The sequence below is a fragment of the Phalangium opilio genome, unplaced genomic scaffold (genome assembly GCF_054372755.1).
Source record: "Phalangium opilio isolate 3A_F unplaced genomic scaffold, DU_Popi_V2 ptg000019l_1, whole genome shotgun sequence".
NCBI classification, from domain to species: Eukaryota; Metazoa; Arthropoda; class Arachnida; order Opiliones; family Phalangiidae; genus Phalangium; species Phalangium opilio.
This window is the reverse complement of record NW_028324152.1, coordinates 8,976,321-8,984,044: the sequence shown is the minus strand read 5'-3', so window position 1 is coordinate 8,984,044 and position 7,724 is coordinate 8,976,321. Positions and strand designations below refer to the sequence as shown.

Here is a 7,724-nt window from a genome sequence, read left to right as displayed (position 1 = left end):
TGAGACTTCACAACACCGCTCCCGGGTGGGCTCGAACCACCAACCTTTTGGTTAACATCCGAACGCGCTAACCATGGAGCCAAGGAAGCTCAGAAATGAAATGGTCGTTAGGTATTGTGGAAAAACTTTGACTTTTTACATTACATCTGAGACCTCACAACACCGCCCCCGGATGGGCTCGTACCACCAACCTTTTGGTTAACATCCGAACGCGCTAACCATGGAGCCAAGGAAGCTCAGAAATTAAATGGTCGTCAGGTATTGTGGAGAAACTTTGGCTTTTTACGATACATTTGAGATCCCACAACACCGCTCCCGGGTGGGCTCGAACACCCAACCTATTGGTTAACAGCCGAACGCGCTAACCATTGAGCTACGGAAGTTCAGAAATTAAATGGTTGTCACGTATTGTGGAAAAGTTTTGACATTTTAAGCTACATCGGAGACCCCACAACACCTCTTCCGGGTGGGCTCGAACCACCAGCCTTTCGATTAACAGTCGAACGCGCTAACCATTGCGCCACGGAAGCCCAAAAATTAATTGGTCGTCAGTTATTTTTAAAAAAAACTCTGAATTTTACGTAACATCTAAGACGTCACAACACCGCTCCCGGATGGGCTCGAACCACCAACCTTTCGGTTAACAGCCGAACGCGCTAACCATTGAGCTACGGAAGCTCAGAAATTTAATGGTTATCACGTATTGTGGAAAAGTTTTGACATTTTACGCTACATCTGAGACCCCACAACACCTCTTCCGGGTGGGCTCGAACCACCAGCCTTTCGGTTAACAGTCGAACGCGCTAACCATTGCGCCACGGAAGCCCAAAAATTAAATGGTCGTCAGGTATTGTGGAGAAACTTAGGCTTTTTTCGATACATTTGAGATCCAACAACACCGCTCCCGGATGGGCTCGAACCACCAACCTTTCAGTTAACAGCCGAACGCGCTAACCATTGCGCCACGGAAGCCCAAAAATTAAAGGGTCGTCAGGAATTGTGGAAAAACTTTGGCATTTTGCATTACATTTGAGATCCCACAACACCGCTCCCGGATGGGCTCGAATCACCAACCTATTGGTTAACAGCCGAACGCGCTAACCATTGCGCCACGGAAGCCCAAAAATTAAATGGTCGTCAGGTATTGTGGAAAAACTTTGGCTTTTACGTTACATTTGAGACTTCACAACACCGCTCCCGGGTGGGCTCGAACCACCAACCTTTTGGTTAACATCCGAACGCGCTAACCATGGAGCCAAGGAAGCTCAGAAATGAAATGGTCGTTAGGTATTGTGGAAAAACTTTGACTTTTTACATTACATCTGAGACCTCACAACACCGCCCCCGGATGGGCTCGTACCACCAACCTTTTGGTTAACATCCGAACGCGCTAACCATGGAGCCAAGGAAGCTCAGAAATTAAATGGTCGTCAGGTATTGTGGAGAAACTTTGGCTTTTTACGATACATTTGAGATCCCACAACACCGCTCCCGGGTGGGCTCGAACACCCAACCTATTGGTTAACAGCCGAACGCGCTAACCATTGAGCTACGGAAGTTCAGAAATTAAATGGTTGTCACGTATTGTGGAAAAGTTTTGACATTTTAAGCTACATCTGAGACCCCACAACACCTCTTCCGGGTGGGCTCGAACCACCAGCCTTTCGGTTAACAGTCGAACGCGCTAACCATTGCGCCACGGAAGCCCAAAAAATAAATGGTCGTCAGTTATTTTAAAAAAAAACTCTGAATTATACGTTACATCTAAGACCTCACAACACGGCTCCCGGATGGGCTCGAACCACCAACCTTTCGGTTAACAGCCGAACGCGCTAACCATTGAGCTACGGAAGCTCAGAAATTAAATGGTTGTCACGTATTGTGGAAAAGTTTTGACATTTTACGCTACATCTGAGACCCCACAACACCTCTTCCGGGTAGGCTCGAACCACCAGCCTTTCGGTTAACAGTCGAACGCGCTAACCATTGCGCCACGGAAGCCCAAAAATTAAATGGTCGTCAGGTATTGTGGAAAAACTTTGGCTTTTTACGTTGCATGTGAGATCTCACAACACCGCTCCCGTGTGGGCTCGAACCACCAACCTTTCGGTTAACAGCCGAACGCGCTAACCATTGAGCCACGGAAGCCCAAAAATTAAATTTTCGTCAGGTATTGTGGAAAAACTTTGACTTTTTACGTCACATCTGAGACCTCACAACACCGCTCCCGGGTGGGCTCGAACCACCAGCCTTTCGGTTAACAGCCGAACGCGCTAACCATTGCGCCACGGAAGCCCAAAAATTAAATGTTCGTCAGGTATTGTGGAAAAACTTTAACTTTTTACGTCACATCTGAGAGCTCACAAGACCGCTCACGGATGGGCTCGAACCACCAACCTTTCGGTTAACAGCCGCCGAACGCGCTAACCTTTACGCCACGGAAGCCCAAAAATTAAATGGTCGTCAGGTATTGTGGAAAAACTTTGGCTTTTTACGTTACATTTGAGACTTCACAACACCGCTCCCGGGTGGGCTCGAACCACCAACCTTTTGGTTAACAGCCGAACGCGCTAACCATTGCACCACGGAAGCCCAAAAATTAAACGGTCGTCAGGTATTGTGGGAAAACTTTGGCTTTTTACGTCACATCTGAGACTTCACAACACCGCTCCCGGATGGGCTCGAACCACAAACCTTTTGAATAAAAGCCGATCGCGCTAACCATTGCGCCACGGAAGCCCAAAAACTAAATGTTCGTCTGTTATTTTTAAAAAAACTCTGAATTTTACGTTACATCTAAGACCTCACAACACCGCTCCCGGATGGGCTCGAACCACCAACCTTTCGGTTAACAGCCGACGGCGCTAACCATTGCGCCACGGAAGCCCAAAAATTAAATGGTCGTCAGGTATTGTGGAAAAACTTTAGCTTTTTACGTCACATTTGAGAGCTCACAACACCGCTCACGGATGGGCTCGAACCACCAACCTTTCGGTTAACAGCCGAACGCGCTAACCATTGCGCCACGGAAGCTCAGAAATTAAATGGTTGTCACGTATTGTGGAAAAGTTTTGACATTTTACGCTACATCTGAGACCGCACAACACCTCTCCCGGGTGGGCTCGAACCACCAAGCCTTTCGGCTAACAGCCGAACGCGCTAACCATTGCTACACGGAAGCCCAAAGATTAAATGTTCGTCAGGTATTGTGGAAAAACTTTGACTTTTTACGTCATATCTGAGACCTCACAACACCAATCACGGATGGGCTCGAACCACCAACCTTTCGGTTAACAGCCGAACGCGCAAACCATTGCGCCACCGAAGCCCAAGAATTAAATGGTCGTCAGGTATTGTGGAGAAACTTTGGCTTTTTACGATACATTTGAGATCCCACAACACCGCTCCCGGGTGGGCTCGAACACCCAACCTATTGGTTAACAGCCGAACGCGCTAACCATTGAGCTACGGAAGTTCAGAAATTAAATGGTTGTCACGTATTGTGGAAAAGTTTTGACATTTTAAGCTACATCTGAGACCCCACAACACCTCTTCCGGGTGGGCTCGAACCACCAGCCTTTCGGTTAACAGTCGAACGCGCTAACCATTGCGCCACGGAAGCCCAAAAAATAAATGGTCGTCAGTTATTTTAAAAAAAAACTCTGAATTATACGTTACATCTAAGACCTCACAACACGGCTCCCGGATGGGCTCGAACCACCAACCTTTCGGTTAACAGCCGAACGCGCTAACCATTGAGCTACGGAAGCTCAGAAATTAAATGGTTGTCACGTATTGTGGAAAAGTTTTGACATTTTACGCTACATCTGAGACCCCACAACACCTCTTCCGGGTAGGCTCGAACCACCAGCCTTTCGGTTAACAGTCGAACGCGCTAACCATTGCGCCACGGAAGCCCAAAAATTAAATGGTCGTCAGGTATTGTGGAAAAACTTTGGCTTTTTACGTTGCATGTGAGATCTCACAACACCGCTCCCGTGTGGGCTCGAACCACCAACCTTTCGGTTAACAGCCGAACGCGCTAACCATTGAGCCACGGAAGCCCAAAAATTAAATTTTCGTCAGGTATTGTGGAAAAACTTTGACTTTTTACGTCACATCTGAGACCTCACAACACCGCTCCCGGGTGGGCTCGAACCACCAGCCTTTCGGTTAACAGCCGAACGCGCTAACCATTGCGCCACGGAAGCCCAAAAATTAAATGTTCGTCAGGTATTGTGGAAAAACTTTAACTTTTTACGTCACATCTGAGAGCTCACAAGACCGCTCACGGATGGGCTCGAACCACCAACCTTTCGGTTAACAGCCGCCGAACGCGCTAACCTTTACGCCACGGAAGCCCAAAAATTAAATGGTCGTCAGGTATTGTGGAAAAACTTTGGCTTTTTACGTTACATTTGAGACTTCACAACACCGCTCCCGGGTGGGCTCGAACCACCAACCTTTTGGTTAACAGCCGAACGCGCTAACCATTGCACCACGGAAGCCCAAAAATTAAACGGTCGTCAGGTATTGTGGGAAAACTTTGGCTTTTTACGTCACATCTGAGACTTCACAACACCGCTCCCGGATGGGCTCGAACCACAAACCTTTTGAATAAAAGCCGATCGCGCTAACCATTGCGCCACGGAAGCCCAAAAACTAAATGTTCGTCAGTTATTTTTAAAAAAACTCTGAATTTTACGTTACATCTAAGACCTCACAACACCGCTCCCGGATGGGCTCGAACCACCAACCTTTCGGTTAACAGCCGACGGCGCTAACCATTGCGCCACGGAAGCCCAAAAATTAAATGGTCGTCAGGTATTGTGGAAAAACTTTAGCTTTTTACGTCACATTTGAGAGCTCACAACACCGCTCACGGATGGGCTCGAACCACCAACCTTTCGGTTAACAGCCGAACGCGCTAACCATTGCGCCACGGAAGCTCAGAAATTAAATGGTTGTCACGTATTGTGGAAAAGTTTTGACATTTTACGCTACATCTGAGACCGCACAACACCTCTCCCGGGTGGGCTCGAACCACCAAGCCTTTCGGCTAACAGCCGAACGCGCTAACCATTGCTACACGGAAGCCCAAAGATTAAATGTTCGTCAGGTATTGTGGAAAAACTTTGACTTTTTACGTCATATCTGAGACCTCACAACACCAATCACGGATGGGCTCGAACCACCAACCTTTCGGTTAACAGCCGAACGCGCAAACCATTGCGCCACCGAAGCCCAAGAATTAAATGGTCGTCAGGTATTGTGGAGAAACTTTGGCTTTTTACGATACATTTGAGATCCCACAACACCGCTCCCGGGTGGGCTCGAACACCCAACCTTTTGGTTAACAGCCGAACGCGCTAACCATTGCGCCACGGAAGCCCAAAAATTAAATGGTCGTCAGGTATTGTGGAAAAACTTTGGCTTTTTACGTTACATTTGATACTTCACAACACCGCTCCCGGGTGGGCTCCAACCACCAACCTTATGGTTAACAGCCGAACGCGCTAACCATTGCACCACGGAAGCCCAAAAATTAAACGGTCGTCAGGTATTGTGGAAAAACTTTGGCTTTTTACGTTACTTTTGAGACTTCACAAAACCGCTCCCGGGTGGGCTCGAACCACCAACCTTTTGGTTAACATCCGAACGCGCTAACCATGGAGCCAAGGAAGCTCAGAAATGAAATAGTCGTTAGGTATTGTGGAAAAACTTTGACTTTTTACGTTACATCTGAGACCTCACAACACCGCCCCCGGATGGGCTCGTACCACCAACCATTTGGTTTTATATCCGAACGCGCTAGCCATGGAGCCAAGGAAGCTCAGAAATGAAATGGTCGTCAGGTATTGTGGAGAAACTTTGGCTTTTTACGATACATTTGAGACCTCACAACACCGCTCACGGATGGGCTCGAACCACCAACCTTTCGGTTAACAGCCGAACGCGCTAACCATTGCGCCACGGAAGCTCAGAAATTAAATGGTTGTCACGTATTGTGGAAAAGTTTTGACATTTTACGCTACATCTGAGACCGCACAACACCTCTCCCGGGTGGGCTCGAACCACCAAGCCTTTCGGCTAACAGCCGAACGCGCTAACCATTGCTACACGGAAGCCCAAAGATTAAATGTTCGTCAGGTATTGTGGAAAAACTTTGACTTTTTACGTCATATCTGAGACCTCACAACACCGCTCACGGATGGGCTCGAACCACCAACCTTTCGGTTAACAGCCGAACGCGCAAACCATTGCGCCACCGAAGCCCAAGAATTAAATGGTCGTCAGGTATTGTGGAAAAACTTTGGCTTTTTACGTTACATTTGATACTTCACAAAACCGCTCCCGGGTGGGCTCGAACCACCAACCTTTTGGTTAACATCCGAACGCGCTAACCATGGAGCCAAGGAAGCTCAGAAATGAAATAGTCGTTAGGTATTGTGGAAAAACTTTGACTTTTTACGTTACATCTGAGACCTCACAACACCGCCCCCGGATGGGCTCGTACCACCAACCATTTGGTTTTATATCCGAACGCGCTAACCATGGAGCCAAGGAAGCTCAGAAATGAAATGGTCGTCAGGTATTGTGGAAAAACTTTGGCTTTTTACGTTACATTTGATACTTCACAACACCGCTCCCGGGTGGGCTCCAACCACCAACCTTATGGTTAACAGCCGAACGCGCTAACCATTGCACCACGGAAGCCCAAAAATTAAACGGTCGTCAGGTATTGTGGAAAAACTTTGGCTTTTTACGTTACTTTTGAGACTTCACAAAACCGCTCCCGGGTGGGCTCGAACCACCAACCTTTTGGTTAACATCCGAACGCGCTAACCATGGAGCCAAGGAAGCTCAGAAATGAAATAGTCGTTAGGTATTGTGGAAAAACTTTGACTTTTTACGTTACATCTGAGACCTCACAACACCGCCCCCGGATGGGCTCGTACCACCAACCATTTGGTTTTATATCCGAACGCGCTAGCCATGGAGCCAAGGAAGCTCAGAAATGAAATGGTCGTCAGGTATTGTGGAGAAACTTTGGCTTTTTACGATACATTTGAGACCTCACAACACCGCTCACGGATGGGCTCGAACCACCAACCTTTCGGTTAACAGCCGAACGCGCTAACCATTGCGCCACGGAAGCTCAGAAATTAAATGGTTGTCACGTATTGTGGAAAAGTTTTGACATTTTACGCTACATCTGAGACCGCACAACACCTCTCCCGGGTGGGCTCGAACCACCAAGCCTTTCGGCTAACAGCCGAACGCGCTAACCATTGCTACACGGAAGCCCAAAGATTAAATGTTCGTCAGGTATTGTGGAAAAACTTTGACTTTTTACGTCATATCTGAGACCTCACAACACCGCTCACGGATGGGCTCGAACCACCAACCTTTCGGTTAACAGCCGAACGCGCAAACCATTGCGCCACCGAAGCCCAAGAATTAAATGGTCGTCAGGTATTGTGGAAAAACTTTGGCTTTTTACGTTACATTTGATACTTCACAAAACCGCTCCCGGGTGGGCTCGAACCACCAACCTTTTGGTTAACATCCGAACGCGCTAACCATGGAGCCAAGGAAGCTCAGAAATGAAATAGTCGTTAGGTATTGTGGAAAAACTTTGACTTTTTACGTTACATCTGAGACCTCACAACACCGCCCCCGGATGGGCTCGTACCACCAACCATTTGGTTTTATATCCGAAC

The 7,724-nt window shown here is 47.8% G+C and overlaps 2 non-coding genes across 2 annotated transcripts; both read right to left on the bottom strand.

Moving 5' to 3' along the window:
* Nucleotides 1–2,222: 2,222 nt before the first annotated feature.
* On the bottom strand, nucleotides 2,223–2,295 carry TRNAN-GUU (transfer RNA asparagine (anticodon GUU)). The gene has a single exon. It is a non-coding gene; the product is annotated as a tRNA-Asn (tRNA).
* Nucleotides 2,296–4,138: 1,843 nt separating this feature from the next.
* TRNAN-GUU (transfer RNA asparagine (anticodon GUU)) lies at nucleotides 4,139–4,211 on the bottom strand. Its single transcript has one exon. It is a non-coding gene; the product is annotated as a tRNA-Asn (tRNA).
* Nucleotides 4,212–7,724: the final 3,513 nt, after the last annotated feature.